This window comes from Leptopilina boulardi, unplaced genomic scaffold (assembly GCF_019393585.1).
Source record: "Leptopilina boulardi isolate dan_hultmark-lab unplaced genomic scaffold, ZJU_Lbou_2.1 LbouV2_161, whole genome shotgun sequence".
In the NCBI taxonomy this organism is placed as follows: Eukaryota; Metazoa; Arthropoda; class Insecta; order Hymenoptera; family Figitidae; genus Leptopilina; species Leptopilina boulardi.
In genome coordinates this window covers 337,576-359,096 of record NW_026137709.1, presented here as the reverse complement: position 1 = coordinate 359,096, position 21,521 = coordinate 337,576, and the positions used below count along the sequence as shown (strand labels likewise).

At 27.9% G+C, this 21,521-nt stretch overlaps 1 protein-coding gene across 6 annotated transcripts in view; it reads right to left on the bottom strand.

The window, feature by feature from the left end:
• Positions 1-21,521, bottom strand: part of LOC127276942 (neural cell adhesion molecule 2) — a 1,005,192-nt gene that overhangs the window by 694,268 nt on the left and 289,403 nt on the right. The window lies entirely within an intron of this gene.

Below are 21,521 nucleotides of genomic sequence, written 5' to 3'. Positions count from 1 at the left end.
ATCTAAATCTTCAAAAGACATTATTGCTACTCCTGCACTTTTTTTATTCCGATTATCGTTTTTACATGTCAAATTCTTTTCTTCACACATTCTTTTCATCTTCCGTTGCCGTAGAAAATTTTTTCTTCTTACATGACAAATTATTTTCTTGACGCACTTTCTTTCCATCTTGAGTTTCCATTGATATTTTTCTTTTCCTACATGCCAAATTTTTATCCTTGCGTATTTTCTTTCCATCTTCAGTTTTCATAGATAATTTCTTTTTTTTGCTTGTCAAATTTTTTTTCCGCTCTTTCTTTTTTATTTCTGTTTTATTACGATTACGTTTTCTCAATCTCTCATTCTCCTGTCTTATTATTTACTGCTCATATGTAACTTCGCGCCTTGCCTTCCTTTTTCTTCCCTTCTCTTTAATTGCTCGATTTATCTTTTTATCATTTTCTTTACTCAGAAAATTTTTCATTGTTAAATATTCATGTGGTGAAATTTTGCTCACAGTATTATAAGTTGTACGAATTACTTTCTTTTCACTAGTGTCATTTAGAGAATGTTTAATTTTTAACTCTTGTGTTAATAGAACTCTGTTAATATTATTACTGGGAAAAGTATTAAAAACAGAACAATAGTTTAAAATATAATATTTATGTTCCTGAGTTCAATTTATGAAAAGACGGTTCTAATCATTCTCTATTATCGAAATCCTATTGTGAGACGTTCTTACTGTTGGAAAATGATTTAAGCAATTATTTTCAAACATTCACTTAAAATGGTTTCTCATTTTGTTATTATCAGTTTAATAATTTCCACGGTTTGGCATTACATTAAATAATATAGATGTTGCAAATGCTATTGTATGTACTCCACACTCAACACTACCAAAAGTTTGTTGATCAAAAGCTTCAAAAACTACTGTTGGTTTAAAAGGGAACAATCTAATTAAATATTTTATTTGATGCACATTTAAACACCCCTCATTAAGGCTATCAAAAATATAAAGCCTTACTCTATCGTATTAGACACAAATTCAGTGACCATAATTGTTATTACCGCTGAAAAGTATTTTAATATGTTTATCACCGTCTCTAATTGGGACAATAAAATCAAGCATTTGTACATACAAAGCACTTTGCATATTGAAAAAAGGATTGGAATCTTTTCTTAATAAATCTTCAAATTTGTACATATGCATGTAATTTAACAATTTATTTCTATTTTCAATAATTTTTAAATCTTTATCACTTAAAATAACATACTCTTTTATGTTGGCCATAGTATACTTCGTTTAATTTTATTTTTGATTCATGAAAATCTAAATATCTTTAACCCTTTTGCTCACTCCCTCTAATATAACCAATTTTGCCTTTTATTAAATATAACCAATTTTGTCTTTAATGCAATACAACCAATTTTACCTTTAATTCAATACAACCAATTTTACCTTTTATTAAATATAACCAATTTTTCCTTAAATTCAATACAACTAATTTTACCTTTTACTAAATATAACCAATTTTTCCTTTAATTGAATATAACCAATTTTTACTTTAATCCAATATAACCAATTTTGCCTTTTATACAATAAAACTACAAAATATCCAAAAGAATGAGAGAACTATGTGTAACTATGAATCAGTAACTACTGATCAGCCAATAAGTGCAAAAAGGACACTCTTATATGAGTAATCAGTAGTTCATTATAAATAACATATATACGTATTTATACCTGTATTAAAACCCCGGAACAAATACCACAAAAAAACCAGTTATTGGACAATAGAACCTTTGTTAATGAGGATTAACTCTGAGGACCCAGGTAATAATTTCTTTTTTCACATTTATTATATAGAAAAATAAAGATGTACCAACCCTTGGCCAATAGAACCTTTGTTAATGAAGATTAACTATGAGTACATAATGAAATGTACAGTAGGTTTACATCGACATTGGCACGTCTAACGTCTCGAAATTTTTTCCGTGTATTATCACATGGAAATATAAAGATAAAAGTCAAAAACTGAAGAGGTAATGTATATCTTTCTTTCTCACATCAAGGAATATAACATAAATATTTTTATTTAATATTGCATTTCTCTATCTAGAGTATTCAAAATAACATAAGAATATCTTCGCCTAAAAATCTGACTCTTCTTTTTTTCTGTTTTCAAAATAAAAAAAATATGTATATACCATTATTAGACCCTCAGAACAATTACCACAAACAATACCAATCCTTGGACAATAGAGCCTTTGTTAATGAAGATTAATTCTGAGAGGCCTGGTAATAATTTTTAAATTTTTTTATTAAAATTTTCTGGGGCTCTAATACAGGTAGGGGAGAGGGATAAACAGTGGGACAGTTAAAACAGTAGGACACTTTAATTTTCTGAAAAACTACTCAAAGAAACTCGACCAAAATTTAAATGTAAAGCATGTTTATGACAACACACTACCTCCAAAAATTTTAGCCACATTGATTCATTATTTACAAAGAAAATTTAAAAAAAATGTTTTTGACGTTACGGAGTAAATTATTTCTTGAAATACAATGCTGATTTTTATATAAATAGGACAGTTTTAAAAAAAGGTGTAATTGTTACTTCGTTTACTCATGTTTTTAAGTATAATATCCAATAATTTAAAATAATTTAAAATTTTACAAACAATTTTTATTTAAATAATTTATGCGATTGCTTAATTTAAACATTGGGACATTAAACACTGGGACAGGCAAAAATTTAAGTTTATGAAACGTGGATTTGGGCAACACTAATTATAAGTTGTGTCAGCTATACGCATGAGCATTTATTCTTACACAGTGACTAAAAATGTGATTTTTTTATGCTAAAAACATTAAAAAATTGAAAATTTATAATTATTACAATTATTGTTCGTCAACATTTGAAAAATAACACTTGATAAGAGAACGACTATTCAAATTTTCCTCCAAATTGTTTTTAGGATATGACCAAATTATGACGTATGATCAGCAGTACTGTAAACGAAAAAAAAAATAATAAAAAATTTTTCATATGAAACTTGAAATCGTATTATAAAAATGTAAAATATTATTAAATTATGAGTGTTTTGCAACATTTGTTAACGTTATTTAATGCAAAACATATATATTTACAAAGTATATGAAGCAGAATATTATTATTGAAACAATTATTCATTATTTAATAATAGGTGTCCCACTGTATAACACAAACCTTCAAAACAAGAAAAATGTATCAAGTTCCAAAAACTTGAAATTTTTCTATTTAATCACAATATAATTTAAATAGAATATATGCATTATGTAGAAAAGAGTTCAAACTTTATTGTAGTACCAAAAAGTGTCCAAAAATATATAAAATTGACATATTAATATGTCTTTGAAAAAAAAGTGTCCCACTGTTTGTCACTCTCCTTTATATACATATATACAGATATATGAATTTTTTTTATTTTTAAAACAAAAAGGAAGAAGATTAAGATTTTAGACGATGATGTTCTTATGACATTTTCAATCGTCTAGATAGAGAAACGCCATGTTAAACAAAGAAGTACTTATGTTATATTCCTTGGTGTAAGAAAAAAAGGTATGCGGTACCTAATTAGTTTTAGACTTTCTTTATAGCTTTTTCACGTGATAAAGGGAAAAATAAATAATTACCTGGGTCCTCAGAGTTATTAACAGATTGCAGGTCAAGCGAACCCTCATTTGCAAAATAAAGATATACCTTTCTCTCACCGTAACTTGTTCTTCTCTCTGTCACCGAAAACCCAGCAAGGATCCGGACACGGAGGAATAGTAAGGAGACCGATCTCTGCGTTTGAAAATGTCAGAAAAACATGTACGATAAGTGCCAGGTTCAGTGCAGTGTACTCAACCACCGAAGTAGCTGAGCATGCGCATTGGACCTCAATTTTGACAGATGAAAAGTGTGGTTATGCGATATACATATATGTCACAAAAAAAATCTTAGTGTTCAGTGTTTATTTCAGAAATTTTATTTACCATTGCGATATTGTATCTCCAAAATCATGTGTAAGTATATAATTGGAATATTTAAAGTGTCAATAACTTGATGTAATTATTAAAAGAATAATGCAGCCATAGTAATTACAAACATATTATTTATTATGTATGTCATGAAAAATATTTTTCTTACCAAGAAATTGTTAGTTTTCAATTTAATTGTCAAATATTTTTTTACAGATCAAATAGAGAAAATTGAAAAGAAGGAGGAAATTAAAAAAATGAAAGAAAAGAAAATGAGAGTAAGAAAATTGAAAGAGAGAAAATTGTCGTTTTCTTACTTGAAATCACAGCTTGACAAAATAACATTACCTTATAGACAGTGGGGTTACACAAAAGGAAATGAAAAATTTTTTGGATTGCAAAAAATTGAAGATGACTGTAGAATTAGAAGAAGAGTTGCTGTTTTTCCAAATTTAACTGTAAATATTTATTTCGATAATGAAATAATGCCGTTTTCAGAATTTATAACTATTAATAGTGTTCAGCAATTTATAGCACTTTTAAACAAAGTGCATGAATTTCCTCTTACGAAGTAGAAATTAATTAATGAATATCATGCAATTGATGTTTACTTGAGATTATGAAATTTTTAATTAATATTGAGTTATATCTATATTTTAAGACTTACGAATGTACCAATTTTTTTGAAAAGTCCTAATTTTGTAATTTAAATTTCAATTTATAGCAATTTATACCTTTTTACTAATGATGAAACATATTTTTTGAATTATTACATACAATAGTAACAAAATTATCTTATTAGCAATATATAATTTTATTTGGTTTTTTTCTTTGGTAAGACAATTTTCGCTTAGGTATTTTATATTGTAATGAAATTAGTTACATTCGATAAAACACTCGAAATATCTTGTGACATTTGACTGTCTGTCACATAAGAATAACAGTTATTTTGCAATATATCTTCTGACATTGTTAATGGAGTCGTAAACATTTGTGTGTTTTGCGAAGAAGAATTTACGTTCATTTCATTTTTTTTGTTTCTGTTCTTAATATTTTTCCTCGGTTTTTTCGGCTTTGAAGCATTTGGAATTTTCATTTCTAATGGATTGTTGTATAACGTCTCATCGTTGTTTTCAATACCTGCCATTTTCTTTTTTCTCGGTCTTCTGGGTTTTGGAGCAGTTTTGACTGTCAATTCTAATGATGGATTGTTAGATTCATTATCAGGTAATTTCCTTTTTCTCGATCTTTTGGGTTTAGAAGTCGATTAAGTTGTCGGTTGTAATGGATCGTTGCTTACAGTCTTATCATTGTTGCCGATGTCTGGTACTTTCTTTTTCCTCGATCTTTTGGGCTTTAGTGCGATTTGTGTTGTCGATGGTTCAAAATGACTCAAAACAGTATCAGTGCTTTCAACATTCTCTACACTGGTTTTTGAGGTAGCGCTAGACAATTTTGACAGTTTTCTTTTCTCTTTGGTTTTATACTTTTCGACACTATCATATTTATTTTCCTGTTTGCAGAGAAAGTACATCCTTGTAATAAGAAAGAATGTTATAATTCTGTGAGTTAAAATCGCTGCATGTTCATTACAACCAATCAAATGAGGTATAGGCATCTTTTCAATAGATTTTGTTACATCGAAGATAGTTTCAGAATTCAATTTATTTTCTTTAATTGCTTTTAGAGTTCCTTGCTCAAGAAGAGAAATCAAATCAAACAGTTTTGTTGAAGGATGCTTTAAATAACCGTAAGTCTTTAAGTTAAATAATTTATGTCTCTCTGGAATTTCTTCCTCCTGTCCGAGAAGTAAAGTACTATGACAAGATTGACACATTTTCTTTTTATCAAAGAAAATAAATTTTTGAGCCTTCCGCGCAACGAATCCAGAGATGTAAGTTAGAACGTAGTCGGACGTATTGCAAGAAAAGTAATCATGTTCTTCGAGCAAATTAGTTGTGCCTACAATTTGTTGAGAATTTATTCCTTTATCAATGATTGTATGAATCTGTCCTGTCCACTGTTCCCTCCTTTCATCAATATTAGTCACATCTTTTAAATTGATCAATACGTCCATAATCTCTCCTCCTGTTATGTTACTTCCTTTAGGAGGTTTCACTAAAGAATAGGTAGACACCAATCGATACATTTGAATGAATAGAATTGGATCTGGATGCTCATTGGACCCACAGCAGTCGCGCATTAACCCGAAAAAACGCTAAAATAAAAACAATGTTTCATATATTATAAAACCGTTAGTGTTATTATTCACAAAATTTATAAATTGTTAATAATTAAAATGCAATATAGAACTTTACCTCCAAGTTGTCTTGATTAAGCCTAGCCGTCATTAAATAAGAGAATTCACATTTCTCGACGAGAAAACGGCATATTTGTAAGGTTGCTCTTAATGAAATTTGGAGTCCATAACACGTTTGGGAAGGAAGAAAATCAAATTCCCTTGTTTTTGCTTCGTTTTCCCAATTATCCAGATATTCAATAAAATCTTTTATAACCTATAAAAAAATGAAAAATTGTATTTGGTCAATTTTTACATTTTAGAAAATCAATATTAAATGAAAAAAGAATTTTTATTTATGTATATATATATATATATATATATTTATTTATTATTAAGTAATTATTTATTTAAACAAATTGTTTGTATTTCTGATTTTACGTTTATCCTTCGCTAAGAAATTTATTTAATAATTTACCTTCCACATTTCATTATCGGGTTTTAAATTATTTATCGGAGTCCTACTATTCATAGCTGTAATTAAGGACTTAACTCTTCGACAGAAAGCTATAGATGATTCTGAATCTTGCAAATCTTCGTGCTCATTTTTAAAAATTTCCATAGCATCTGCGACTCCAAAAAACTGCAGTTCAAAGACATAAATTATAAGAATCATCAATAAAAAGACACTGAATTTAAGCTGTAAAATCTTACTTGAAAGGCGAGTGCCACATTCATTTTTTGAAAATATAGTGGGTCTAGGTGTTCTTTTCGTAATTTAAAATTAACTTTTAAATTAAAAGCATCTTCTCTTTCAATTTTTAGTAGGGCATACCAGTGCTTCAAGGTAACCATTCCAACAGGTGTCTATAAAAAAACATCCTCTTTAATTTTATTATCATATAACGAGAGTTCAAAAAAGAGTCTGTAGAAAGTTTTTTTCTTCCGATTTCCCGAATTTTCCCTTTTCAAGATACTAAATATCCTTTATATTACAAACACCCGAAGGACATATTCTACTTGAGAATGGATTGTTACAAGCCAATTAATTATTAGATAATTAATGAACGAGCAAAATGTTTAAAAATAAATTACTTTCAGTGAGTCTAATAAGTTTCTTTCTGCAAATTCATAGTTCATCTGTTTAAGATACTAATTTTCTTTCTTATTACAAATAAATTATGAAATAGAATCTACCTTTAACTTAATGCTTAACTAACTAATCATAAATTTGAAACACTTTAAAATAGACTAACATCTGGAAAATTTCTAAACAATTAAATTTACATTATTTTATAAAAATGATAATAAATTTTGCAAAAAATTTTAGGTTCTGTTTTCAAATTTTTAAGTGAAAACACAAAGAGAATCAACTCATAATCCAAACTAATGATCTTCATTACATCCAAAATATTCAATAAAAACTGATTGTCATTTTATAGAAACAAAAAGAAACTTTTAATAAAGGTAAAACTGTCTTCAACATAAAGTTTGCTTTTAAGGTCCCTTTCTTCAGATCGCGTCACATATTAATAGTGAATATAAAAAAATATGATTATGCATCTGCACATTTCAATTCTTACCCAAATGCCGAGGTTTCTGTCACGCTTTTCATGCGTAAAAAAGTTTCTCATGCATTTTACTAAATGTGGAAAATCAGAAACAAACCACAAACGGCGTTTGGGATCTGTCACGTGAGAAATGCTGGGGTTCTCCTTCGTGATTCCAAATTGGGACCACATATTGCGATTCCAAGAGGCACCGTCAGTTGTAACGACATCAATTTTCAATCCCGCTTTTTCTGCTAATTCTACGCATTCAATGACTAATTCTTGTAAAATTGTTCCAGTAGCGATACCTCTGCTCAATAAGCAAGCAAGAGACTGGACCCACTTTCCTTGAAAAGGTTGAAATAAAAAGACGAGTGCGTGGTCGCCTTTTTTTCCTCGTTGATATAAAGGTGTATATCGCCCTAAATCGGTGAAACCTTCAACCTTCAATTTATTTCGATTGAAAGAGAGAGCTTTAGTCAACTTCATCTCATCAATTAATAAACATCCTAAAATTAACGCACATTTTAAATTTAAACAATAATAAAAATGTATAGATTAAATATTTCCTTTCACAAAAATTTAACTTACCACGTACTTCAGATGATTTCATGTTAGCAGTTTTCTCTTTCATTACTTCAAATAATTGTGATTGAAATCCGTAGCAACCACTGATATTTTTTATGTACTTATTCAAAGTACTTACATGGGACATAACGAGTATCCTACGCCTTCTCATGTGTTCGTATGTTTTTCTGCTTTTTATGCGCAAAAGTAGGCACTGATATATCCACTGAGTCTCATAACGCATCCCTTTTAAGCTTTTTACTTTAGAAGCCTTAAAACATGTACGAACTGCCATTTGTTCCGAAAATGATAATTTTGAAATAACCTTATCAAGAGCTTTTTCATCAGCCTGCGAACACTGTAATTTCAGTGATTTTACATCTCGTTTTAGATCCTTTACCTCTAAACAAAAAATGTATTCAATTTTTAAAACATAACTTATTTATTAATTTACCTTATGAATTTCTAGTATTAAATACCTTTGTTTTTTAGTCTGACGTTTTTCCTTTGTAATTTATTACACAAGAAACTTAACCGTTTACACTTTGTGTCCTTGTGTTTTTGTTTGTAAACAGACGAAATTCTCCTTTTAACATTTGCAAGAAGTTTATTGCATGGATCGCATCTCCGCTTTGGTCTGCCCAACGTTGTTTTCCTCACAAATCCAAGACATTTATCTTCATTAATTTTTAAAAGCAATGTAATAAAAAAATTTTTTTATATATACATATATTAAATTTAAAATTAAATATATTTAATTTTATTCTCACCATGTCTTATCGTCCACTTTCATACAAGGCAAGATTTCTGTTACAGTTTTTACTAAATTCTCAAATTCTAACATTCTCTTTATATTATTCATTTCTGGCAATGAAATAGGTTTTTCATTAATATAAACCTGCGATAGAAAAACAAAAATAATAATGTTTATATATAAATCAATGCTCATACTCACATAATATGATTCAAAATATAAGTAGATAAATATTAAACATAATTGAAATAAAAATTATATTACTGAAACAGTATACATATATAAGTAAAATTACTCACATCCACTTTTAAATCGTTGTGAAGTACAATCCTCTTTAAACACACCGAGTAATTTTCTTTCCAAAAACTCCAGGATACGCAGTAACTGTTATTAATATTTGCAATCCATAATTTATTCAAGTATTTAGAACTTTTGTCTTTCTTATCTATAGCGTTAACAACATCCTCGTAAAAATTATTGCTTTCTATTAACTTTGATCTCTTTATATCTTCTGTGTCAATGTCGTTAATTATTTCTATTTTGCGTTTTATCCCTACTTTCGATTTTATTTTGTGATTCTTAACATTATCGCAATCGTTGTATTCAATTGTATTATTATTATTATCGATTAACTGCATCTTGCTATGTTTTTCACCGTTTTCATTATTTTCTAATGCAACATTTATTACTCTCTGACGATTAAAAACTTCAGGGTCTAACTTTATACAATAGTCATTATTTTTCCTCTTTTTAGAACATTTCGATTTTTCTGAAAAAATCGATGGATCAGCAAAATCTGACAAAATCGGCCTTTTTCTTTTTTCTTTAAAAACTTTACCACCTCGGATGAAAACATTTCTTTCTCTTTCAATTACATCTTCTTTAAAATGTAATATACAGATTTTATCTGTTTTATTCAATTTTTCTAGACCTACTTTTTTTAAAAGTATTTCTGACCAATCTCTCATTTGCCTATCCTATAAATTTAATAAGACATTGATTATTTTAAAACAACTTTTTTTGCATACATAGACTTGAGAAATATACGTCAGCCAGATCTCACTCGCACACTTTCTGCGAGAGAAAGAGACAGCATATGGCTAATGCGCATGCTCAGCTACTTCGGTGGTTGAGTACACTGCACTGAACATGGCACTTATCGTACATGTTTTTCTGACATTTTCAGAAGCGCTACTACAGCAAGATCGGTCTCCTTACTATTCCTCCGTGGGTCAGGACGGAATGAATGAATGAATACCAAGATTATTTTAAAAATAATTCTCAAACAAAAATTTTACTTACAGGTTATTCCTACATTGTGGGTTCTTATGGCAAGGAACACTATCAACACATTTTCATCAATTTTAAACGAGATTAGAAGAATGATACCTACATTTACAATGCGTGAAATTATTATGAAATATGAAGCTTCAATGACAGGTCTGTTAAGAGACAGATTTCCGGGTATAATTGTGCACAATTCTTTTTATTATCAAGTAGAGGTAAGAATTATATTTAAAACTTTTAATTTTTGTATTCTATGTATTTTGTAATTATGATTTCAAAAATTAAGAAAAAAATTCAATACAACTTAATTTTACGAGAGTATTTTTTTAGTTTTTTAATTTTTTTAACAGGATCAATATTAGTCTGAAAATTGTTTCTTAATGTATTTGAAAAATTATTACAATAGTCTCTGCAATCAAATTTCAAGGTGATCGCAAGTAAGGGCATAACTGTAAATTAGGGAGAAATCAGGGATTTTAAAAAAAATAATGATAAGTCAAATTTTTTTATCTAAAAAAAGTACAAAATAAATAGTAAGATTTTCTCTTTTTTTGTTCGGGTTATAATTTTGTTAGTCTAAGAAAAAGAAAAATTAATAAAGGAATTTTTAAAATGAAATTTTTCGAACACCCTGGTTTTTAAAATTGTTATGGTTGAATTTTTTATTTTATATACGTTAATTGAGCGTCCCAATTCCATAACGTATTAGTAAAAAAAATTCTTCTTTTTTCTTACAGGAAATTTTCAATAAAATTATTGAATTAAATTTGCAACGTCATTTATTATTATCTGATGACGAAATTGGAGATTCATTGAAAAGTATTATGTGTTTGTCTCTTCTTCCATCCAATTTTATTTTAGAAAAATTGGAGGAATTCAAAATTCATTTTATAACGTCACCCACTGTAACAAGGCTTTTAAATTTTTGTGAAAACAGATATAGATAAATTGGAGTAGAAAATGTTAGCATCTATAATCAAATAGATACAATAAGTGACGTTCTCGAACAATATTCTTGTAGATTAGAATGTAAAATTGGCACAAGACCAACATCTACTTGGCAATCTATAAGTAAGTAACTTTATACTTTTTAATCCTTTATTTAATCAATATTTCTTCAGTAAAAAAACCTTATTTTTATAATTTGATTTATTATTGAATCACAATTTGCCTACGTTTGGAACTGAAACCAGTTCATCGTTAGGTCAACGATTATTCGATAATTAAAACATTTTGCAACATTTTTTTTAAATTGATTTAATTTTTAAAAACGGAATAATAATTTAAAATAACCATTTCGAAGAAAGTAGAAAATTACCACATTGACATGTATCAATTATAATTACTTGATCTGACTGTGATTGTAGTTGATACACGTCAAAGTTGTTTTTATCATCTTTCTCGAAATTGTTATTTTAAAGAATGTTTCAGTTTTTCAAAATTAAATCAATTAAAAAAAACCTGTTTAAGATGTTTTGTAAAGTGATTTAATTTTTGAGTAATCGTTGCCCTAAAGATTAACTGGTTCCAGTTGTAAACGTAGTCAAATTGTGATACAATTTGATAAATCAAATTATGACCAAAAAAGACATTTTTAATTATCAAACATTATTATTTCTCTTCATCAAATTAATTAATATTGAAAAAGAATGTTCATCGGATTAGCGGGAAAACATACCATTTTTGAAAATCGTTTTAAAAAATACTAACTCGTGAAAACCGTATAAAACATAAAATTTCAACGAATTTTTTTTTGCTTCCATTTTAAGTTGGTAATACTGACTAAAAATAAATAAAATGCACTTTCAAAATGAGATATTTATATTAATGCTGCTATTTTTCTTGCATATAAAAAAATTAGTATAATATAAAAATGTGAAATGTTTTTCCACTACCCGATGTTGTTGTTAGTCTTGTAAATTTGGATCAATTTTAATCATGATTTAATATATACAATAAATTTATATTTTTAGAATCCATAGTTTCATTACAAGATCGCGTTTTCCGTGACGTACATCGGTTAAGAAATGGTATTTCGTCAACCATTTTTTAATGTTTTATTGAATTTTTATAATAATTGAAACAAACAAACAAACAACACTATTGGTAGTCATAAAAATCATTAATTAGAATTTTTATTGTAAAGTATATTATTAAAAAGTAATTATTTTTTAGACAAATTTTCAAATTAAAATTTGACATATTTTCTTTGTATATGAATTTTGACGAAACAAAATTTGTAGTCATGTAAATAAAATGACTGTAAATTAAAAATTCTGCCAAATAAAAATTCGGTAGCTAAAAATTTAGTTAAGTAAAAATGCGTATAAAAAGAAATTTTGTCAAATGATAATTCAAAAAAGTGAAAATTCGTCTAAAAAATAATTATTTCTAATTGAATACTTTAAAATGTAAATTCGTTTATTAACTTTATAAATAAAAATTAACAAATTAATCTTTTTTTTCAAGTGTTCGCAATATATTTATATTTTTTTTATTTATTTAATTAACGGGAATGTTTTAAAATATAGCCGAAGTTCCAATAGCTGAGCCTACAGATCCACTTGAGCTAATCAATGAAATTATTGCGGAAGCGCCAAATGAGCATCCAATTATAAAAGAACCAATCGTGCCAGAACCAGTAAATTTAGAGTTTCATTTAGAGCAGGAGCCTGACAATGTAGTGTTACCAGTCGAGCTAGAGCCAGTTAATGTAGATTTGTCAGTAGAGCCAAAATCAGTTAATGTAGATTTGCCAGTAGAGCCGGAGGCTGTCAATGTAATTTTTCCAGAGGAACAGGAGGCATTCTTATTACAAATCGGCACCTCCATTCAAAACAAACCGATCTGACGATGGTTGAGTGAAAGAATCTCTCTTAAGTTGTCCCTCTGAAGCAACCAGATTTTTTTTCTCTAATCTCGCAATACTTTTTAAAGCATTTTTTATTTACAGTATGATATTTACAATAAAAATTTAAACACCATTTTATGGTTTCTCATTCTTCATTGATTATAAGTTGTGTTTAAATTTTATTGTAAATGTAACATTTTAGATAACAAAATATATCCCTAGGGAAAGTATGTTCTTTTACATGATCATCGCCAGATCAATTTTTTTAATGCAGGTACCGAAATGTAAATTTTCATTACAATTTTTTTCCACAAATTCTCGTTTTTTTCCTTCAATTAATTTTCCCTCAATGTTTAAAGTTTTTTGGAATTTCTAAAATACCTTTTTTTTATTTAATTTTTAGAACTGGTTCAAATTCCTTCAGTTTTTGAAAAATAATACATTTAAATTAAAATTTTGTTTAATATTTTTCAGCAAATTAGCCCTATTGTATTTGTCAGGAAAGATACCCAACACATTGTTTTGTCCTTTGTGGACATCTAGGAGTATGCAAGGAATGTTCTATTCAGAATCAAAATAATGTGTCCTCTAATAGCTTTCCAGGATGTAGAAAGGATATTTTAATGATTATTAAAATATATAGATTATAATCTCATTGATATCTAATACGTATCAGATAACAATTTTTTTTCTTTTGTTCAATTCAAAATATTTCTTATATGTTAAAATGTATTAACATTTTCTTAAATCCTTCCTACTTTAAAAATTCAACTAACCATTCCAGAAATTGGTTTTAAATGCGTTGTAAGAGTATATTATGTTTTAGTATACTATAAAAATGTCATTTGTCAATTCACTTGATTTTAATTTTTTTAATTTCTTAAATTGAAATTGTTACTTGTCATATATGTCACACAATGTTTGTATTTTATTTTTAATAAAAGATAAAAATGACTGAAGTATTTCAAATAAAAATTTTTAATTCTTTATTTTATACTTTGAAAAATTGAAAAACTCATTGAATTTTACAACAAAAAATTTGAAGAAATCTTATTCTAATCTAAATATTAAGTAACTGTATTCGATTACATTCTCTGCGACAAATTAGCCTCCCTAATATTTTTTTAACCCTCATGTGCCTGAGATTACCCATCTGCTTTAATTAAATGAAAAACAATATTTTAATAGCAAAATATTCAATATTTTATTCTTACATATTGTTTAAAATATACTTTTTATAACACCTTGCGTCAAAAACTTGACTAAATCGCTGTCTTTTACGCACTAGTGCTTAAAAGTAGAGGAAACCATACTTTTACGCACACTTTCCTTTTCCATCACAGCAATTTAGTCGAGTTTTTGACGCAAAATGTTATAAAAAATTATGTATGGGTTATGGGCGCAAATAGGGGAATCTCGACTCGCCTGATTGTCAAACTCACACGAGTCTCCATTTCCCTACTTTTGCGCCCTTGACACATAAATAACTATTTTAGGATCAGCTTATCTAATTGGATAACGATTATGAAAAAATATTTTCTTAAATAAAAGTAGATGAAAAAGCAAATTATCTAAGTCCGAGGAACCCAGCTCGGACACGCAAGTTTTAAATTCAAAGATATCAATTTTTTAAAAATAATTTTTGAATGTAAATAAATTAAAATGTTTTGTTAATGTTATCTTTAATCCGGCAAGTATGTGGTTGAACTTGTCATGCCCCGACACTTACCTAATTGCGATTATTTTTTCTGATATCACTACAACTTTATTGCTTCAAGTACACTAAACAAATAGAGGGCGCATTTCCTTACTTTTTCGAGTCTGGAAGCGCGACTCAGCTTTGAGGACTACTGTGCGACTTTGAAAGTGTGCTGTAGGCTTTTCTAGGGCGCGCAACGCACCCCATACTTCTACACTGATATTTAATGCGTGAACAAAATTAAATGAACCAGATGGCTATACGAGTCGACAATTTTTAGAGGAAATTGTAACAATTTTCATTGATGCTATCGAAGTTTATATTCGTACTGTGTTGGCACAACAATAAATTTTATTTTTTTTTATTTTACCGCAATAAATAATTTGCGAAAAATTAATTTTTTGTTTTACTTACCTTTTCATTTATTTAAGACTTAAAGTTTTGAATTTTTTTTACATTGTAAACGTTTTAATGTTTTATGTATTAAATTTTATAATATTATTAATGTAATTTGTCATAATTATACTTACTTTATTATATATTTCTGTATAATGTTTATACTATTCCTCATTATCACTTTAAACACACAATTGCTCCCTATTGAAAATAAATTAAAAATATATATGCGTTTTAAGAAGTATATACTTACTATATATGCCATACTAAGTATGGCATGTAATATTACTGGTTAATATTATTGTTATGTTACAATAATATTACCTTAAACTTACTATAATATTTTAACAATATTACACGCATATTTGAAATACAAAAAAATTTTAAACTGTTTTATGATAAAGCAAAAAAAAGATCATAATTATAATCAGTCAAATATTTTTATAATATTAATATTTACTAATATCTCATTAGTTTAAAAATAATATTAAAATGTTATGACGCTCTGGAAGGGTATCTTAAACGGTATTATAAAGTTAGAGTTAAATGAAAAAAAATTATTAGTTTTCCTCATTTTTTCAAACTTAATTTAAGTAAATTTTTTTTTAAATTTATACATATTTACAAAAAACAACATCAGAAAATAAAATATGTGATACGAACGAATAAAAAAATTTTGTAGTTCTCAAAAAATGTCCAATAGAGGCAGCAGTTGACAACAACATAAAAGGAACAGGATTTCATTTTTATATTGTTAAATTCATAATCAAAATCAATTTCTATGTTTATTAAAATAATAATAATATTATTACTGGTAAATAAAAAATAATAATAATATTAATTATTATTGTAATTATTATGATATTTGTTTTAAAAATAGAAATTATTGGTTCAAATACAATTTATTTAATTCAAATACAATTTATTTAATTCAAATAAAAATTATTTGTTTCAAGTAAATATTTATTTGATAATACTCAAGTGATCGAGTATTTGAATCAAGTAAATTTTTTTCAGTGCAATGATCTTATGAATGATTCATTTTACAATATTACTGGACAAAAAATGTAAATAATTTTATTAACTAAAAGTTCTTGTTTTAATTGAATTTTTTTGAAAATCAAATTTTTAAATGCAAAAATAAAAGATTATATAAAAAATAAAGAAAACAAAAAAATAACATATAGACATAAATTTAAATTTTGCGTTATATTGACAAAAATAACTAGTAACGCCATCTTCATCTACTTTACCGACTATTTTAGCAAAAATTTATACAACATTTAGATGGGAATCAACTACTTCAAAATTGTCTCATAAAAGTTTAGAAAAATTAAGTTTATGTTGTTTGAATTATATGTAATTTCATATTTTGAAGCAAGTGAATTTATGTATAGTGATTATTAAGGAAAATAGAAATTATGAAAAATGATATATCGGCTAAACAAAATTTAGGACATAGAAATTTTCCGTTTTTAAAAAATTATGTGAAATAGCAAATATTAAAAGTTAATTTTAAGTTATATTGATATTAGGAAAATAACAATTATAATTGACATAATTTAGTAAAATGAAATTTATGCAAAATAATATTTCGAAGCTATAAAAATTATACTAACTGCAAATGTGATAAGATAAAAATTCTATATAATTCAAGTTCGAACATTTAATACTTATAACGAATGGTCATTCGTCAAATAAAAATTATGTTAAAAGATAATTATATTATTTAAAAATTAGAATAAATGATTATTGGAAAAATTAAAAATTATATTAAATGGTATTTCGAAATATAAAAATTATGTGAAATGACATTTCGCAAACATACGAATTATATTCAATGGCAATTAGAATGAATGAATTTTAGGTTAGATAAGCATTCGGAGAATTAATAATTATGACAAATAACCATTAGGAATATCAAAATTTATACTAAAGTATTTTTCGCCAAATAAATATTATGTTAAATGATAATTCTATTATTTAAATATTAGAATAAATGGTTATTCAAAAAAATAAAAATTATATTAAATGGTATTTCAAAATATGAAAATTATGTGAAATGACATTTCGATAATAAGAATTTCTGTGATTTGAAAATTATGAAATTGTAATTTGGGGAATAATCATGCGCCCCAAATATCTTCTCCGTACAGAGGGCGTTTTGTGCACTGTTAAAAAATACTTTCAGTAATTGCTGCAACAGTAGCTCATCACAGAATCATCTAAAATCAAAAAAAAATATGATTTTTAAATAAATGACTTTCCGCAGGTACTGAATCTCGAGTTACTCAAAAATATCAAAAATGAAAAAAATGGCAAGCTTTTGAATTCAAAAATCTGAAAAACACCATTTTTTTAGATTAAATCATTCACAAAAACTATAACAATAAATATTATTTTTAAAAATAGCGTTTTGAGAAAAACGCGTTTAAAGTTTTGATGTTAGAAGGTTAAAATTTTTCTAGCAAAAGTAACCAAAGCAGCTTAAAAATCGTTACTAGGGGGTTTTCGGGGTCGCTGATTAAGAATATGATATCAGATTTCAAAAATTCATAATGGCGGATCCAATATGGCGGACGAAAAAATTAAATTTAAACGAATTTACTTGAAACATACTACTCGGGGTTTTTTGGGGTCGCTCATTACGAATATGATATCAGATTTCAAAAATTCAAAATGTCGGATCCAATATGGCGGGCAAAAAGAATAAATTTAAGCGAATTTACTTGAAACTTGTTACCCGGGGTTTTTTGGGGTTGCTTATTACGAACATGATATCAGATTTTAAAAATTCAAACTTTTTTATAACAATAAAAACTATTCACTTACAGCGGCATTATTCTGCTATTCCTGGTCCATAGAGAAGTTCGGAAGCTGCTTCAAGTGTCTCATCATCAAGCTGTTTTTATTTTTTCCTTGCTACTCTGGCTTCTTGCGATTCTGAAGAGGTGCGCTTCTCCGCCGCTCGAATTCTCTGTTCGTCTCGTTTTTTTGCAAAATCTACTTTAGCTGGTCCAATGTCACATTCCATGATATCCATTATTTTAAGAAGCGTTTGATTACTTTCTTTGAATACTGACACAGCAATCCAAGTCACTATTTCGACAATTTTATAGCGTGTGTAGTGTGTTTTTGGTTACAGACCAAAGCAAACATACGCTTTCCCACATGTAGCACACATTCAAGTTTTTTAATTATAAAATTTAAGTAGGGCTGTACATTCAAGAGATTGGTCAAAGTTTTTGAATCTCCAATGTAGTGGGAATATTTAGCGTTATGAAGCTTTTCTGATCGCTGGAACATGGATATCATTCCATTGACTTCCATTCCTCCTGAACTTCCATCATAGTTTGCAGAACATTCATCTCCATGTTCTTCTTTCCAAATTTCAAATTCTGTTAGGTTCAATTCTTTTTTCTTGATTTCACATTGCTTACAATACTTTGATGAAATGAACACATCCAAAACCTTTCCAGTATATTTGCCTATAAGACTACAGACACACATCAAAGAAGAAAAACCTTTCTTGGCTCATGTTCCATCACCTGAGACAGTAAGCTCTTCTTCTTTGAAGCCCTTTTGAAGGTTTAAAATTTTTTCTTCTTTTCCAGCTTTTTCTATAACAAGATTTTTCACACATTCGGTTGCATTTTTTATTTGATAGATTGATTTATAATAAAAGTAATTAGAGAAATTATAAGTCAAATCCATCAGGGAACAGAATAGTTGAAAGCCATATATGCCAACTCCTAATAAACGCATAACAGAAACAGTTTTGTTATTTACTTCATAATCTTTTCCTACGCGTTTACATGAGTCAATATATTTTTTTCCACATCCACATATTAACATAAGTTGAAAACCAAGTTCCTTTATATTGTCCTTCTCAAAACACACACCTTTCTCACACTTTGCACTTTACGAAAGTTGCTAAAGTAAAAAAAACTTGAACAAATGAAATAAGGCAATACTATAACGTTGCATTGCATGGAACGTTAAAAGTCTTACAGTTTTTTATTTGCGACCAGATGCACTTTTTTTAGAAGCGCTTTTATTTGAAGAGAATTGATTCCCAGCATAACTTCTTTTTTTATTTCTTATAGGAAACTTTTTGTTTCCTTTTCTAAGCATTATGTCGAACGGTATGCACAAAATCAAAGTGATAAAACAGTTTACACATACAACATAATTGAAAACTAAATTTTTGCAACGAAATTCTTACACGCCATATTGGATCCGCCATTTTGGATTTTTAAAAACTAACATAGGATTCGTAATCAGTTACCCCGAAAACCCCTGAGTAACAAGTTTCAAGCCAATTCGCCCATTTTTTGAAATTTTTTTTATTTGCCGCCATATTGGATCCGCCTTTTTGAATTTTGAAAATTTGATGTGAAATTCGTATTTAGTGACCCTAAAAACTCCCGAATAAAAATTTTCCAGCCTATTTGGGTACTTTAAAATTTTTTTTTATATTAACCGCCATATTGGATCCGCCATCTTGAATTTCAAAGGGTGACCATATGCACTTGAAAGTAGACATAATAAGCTAAATTTTAAGTATACTTACGAATTTTTTCATGAAATCCATTTTTCGACAGAGGTGAGTCTCTTAGTGACGTACAAGGACCCATATATATATACGTATTTTGTTAAATTTCTTTCAAACTGTTTTTATTATAAATTTGTTAATGATTTTTAGAGGCCTTTTACAGTTAAGATGTTTATTCTTGACATATTTTGCTACCAAAAAATGAAAAAAAATTCGATTTTTTGGACCCAAAAAAGTTACAAAACCCATTAAAATTTAAACCGGCTGTTATATTCGATCTTTTCTTACCAATTTTTATGCTTGTCATTTCATCCTCGTGCATATGAATTTAGGCGGCGTCTGTTTGCGCATCACTTTTTTCATGTTCAGAAGAAGGGTGTAAATTGGTATTTTCTACAACTTTTTTTATAGACAACTGTAGGTTTGAATTCCCTTAATCGCGCTCGCCTCCAAAAAATCCTCGAGTTAGTATTTTTCATGTTTTGTGACCATATTAAAGGCTTGTGATCTGTCTCAATTTTAAAAGTTCTTCTTAACAAATATTATCTGAAATTTTCGACCGAAAAAAGCATCGCGAGAAACTCTTTTCAATCGTAGAATAGTTTATTTCTGCATCGTTAAGCGTTCTCGATGCGTAAACTACGGGAAGAATTTTTCCGTCCAAATTTTGACTCAAAACTCCTCCGATACCATATTGAGAAGCATCCGTCGATAGGATAAAATCTTTACTAAAATCAGGGTACTGAAGCAGTGGTTTAGTACATAAAACATCTTTAAGTTTATTGAAAGCTTCATCCTGAGCTTCCATCCTCTGGAACTTGACGTCGTTTTTTAATAAAAATGTGAGCGGTTTCGCGATTATGGAAAATTTTGGTATAAAACGACGATAGTACCCGCCTAATCTAAAGAAATGTTTTATATTTTTTCGTGTTCAAGGGCGAGGAAATTTTCTAACCGCCTCTACTTTTTTGGATCTGGTTTTACGCCATCTTTTGTGATAATGTGGCCAAGATAATTTACTTCTTTTTGCAAGAAAATACATTTTTTTGGTTGAAGTGTGAGGTTAGCTTTATCGAGCCGATCGAATAATTTAAGGAGTTTTCGTGTGTGTTGTTGTAGTGAATTCGCATATATATATGTATATGTCCATATACGAATAGTTCAACATTTTGGAGCCCTGTCAGCACCTTGTCAACCAAACGTTGAAAGGTGCATGTTTCAAACCGAAGGGCATTCCATTGAAATTATAGTGCCCGAAGGGTGTTAAAAATGCTGTTTTTGCCTTGGATTCTGGGTCCATTTGGATTTTATGGAAGCCCATTGCCAAATCCAAAATTGAAAAATATTGTGCCCCTCAATTGGTCAAGGATGTAATTTATATTGTGTACGGGGTATGAATCCTTGATTGTTTTGTCATTTGACAAAAAATACCCAAAAAAAAAAATTTTATCGTCTTTTTTCCAAAAAATTTTTTTTAATCAAAAAAATTTTTAAATAGAAACATTTAAGGTTATATATAATAAAATCGTATTCCTTACGTCAAGACGAATCGATCGATATATATAAAGTATACATTTGAGGTATATTTAAAGAATTAATGAAAGTTAAAAAATCAAAATTCACATTTTGGCAATAAAA